Genomic DNA, 1609 nt, shown 5'->3' with positions numbered 1-1609 from the left:
ACCTGGACGCAGCAGGGCAGGAGGCCATTTAGGCTTTAGCCCACGTGCCTTTGCTTTGCTCGAGTAACGGATGGGTTAATATAAATGGAGGTGGAAAGGGCATTCAGTGAACACCACCATCATTCAGATATGTGCTTCAGCTTCTGCAGCAGATGAATAAAATGTGGAGGACATTTACACTACTCACAATAAGTTAGGAATATTGTGGGAGTGAGTTAATTTTTTTATGGGGGTTCGGGTTATGGTATTGAAATCAAGAATGCTGTGTTTTCACACTTATTAATAACCATACAATTAGGACGAACAACTTTTTTCAACATAATTTATACACAAAATCAACCACACCGAAGAACCTGCCAATATCCCTAACTTATTGTGAGTAGTGTACATGAAGTTCAGAAACTGCTCGAACTGCCCTGTGCGCCAAAATAAAAAGAGCTGTTTTAATTACGAGGGGCGTTGGTCCGTTGTACCAAATGTTCATTGGTCTTCACCGCCTTGTAGCGTACCGGCCTGCCAGACTCAGGAGGGTCTTTTGGGTCCTCTGGGTCTTTTGGGTCGTCAAGGACTTTTGGGTGCTCGGGGACTCTTGAGTCTTTTGGGTCATCGGGGACTTTTGCGTAATCAAGACTTTTTGGGTCCTTGGGGACTTTGGGATCTTTTGGGTCATTAAAGACTTTTGGGTCAACTGGGTCTTTTAGGTCCTTGGGGACTCTTGTGTCTTTTGGGTCCTTGGGGACTTTTGGGTCACCAAGGACTTTTTGGGTCCTTGGGGACTTTTAGGTCCTCAGGGACTTTTGGGTCACCAATAACTTTTTGGGTCCTTGGGGTCTTTTGCGTCTCAAGTGTTAAAGGGTCTTCCAAGGTTTGAGGGGTCTCAACAGTCCAAAGGGTTAAAAGGACATTTGAATAGTGCGTAATTAATTAATATACATACGTAATAAATAGACACAAAAGTATGCCTCACACGCACAAACACACACACGCACACACGCACAAACACACACACGCACGCACACATACACACATCTGGTTTTTTTCATTTGAGTTCCTCACAATTCTGTCTCTCTCTTGCAGATACACATGACACACACAGACACACATGCACACATACACATACATCCACACACACACACACACACATGCACATATATACACATATACACATATATACATACACACACACACACACACACACACACGTACATGTACACATACACACACACATACAGTCACATGAAAAAGTAAGTACACCCCATGTAAAGTTTTGACTTTTTCAACATATTTCAACATACAGCTATTTGATCTTCATTTCAACAATATTGATAGATAAAGGTGATATAATATAACAAATATCATGAAACATTTACATTTTGTAGTCCATTGTATAATTTAAATAAACATAAATGCAAATTTCGCATGTGGAAAAAGTAAGTACACCCTTGGCTCTAATAGGTGGTATTGCCCCATTTGGCAGAAACAACCTCAAGTAGGCGTTTCTTATAACTGTCTACCAGTCTCTGACATCGACTGGGAGAAGTTTTTGCCCACTCCTCCATGCAGAATTCTTTCAGCTGTGCGATGTTTGAGGGGTTTCTTGCATGCAGAG

The sequence above is a fragment of the Myxine glutinosa genome, chromosome 5 (assembly GCF_964187855.1).
Source record: "Myxine glutinosa chromosome 5, kmMyxGlut1.1, whole genome shotgun sequence".
Classification (NCBI taxonomy): domain Eukaryota; kingdom Metazoa; phylum Chordata; class Myxini; order Myxiniformes; family Myxinidae; genus Myxine; species Myxine glutinosa.
Note: the sequence above shows the minus strand (reverse complement) of the source record.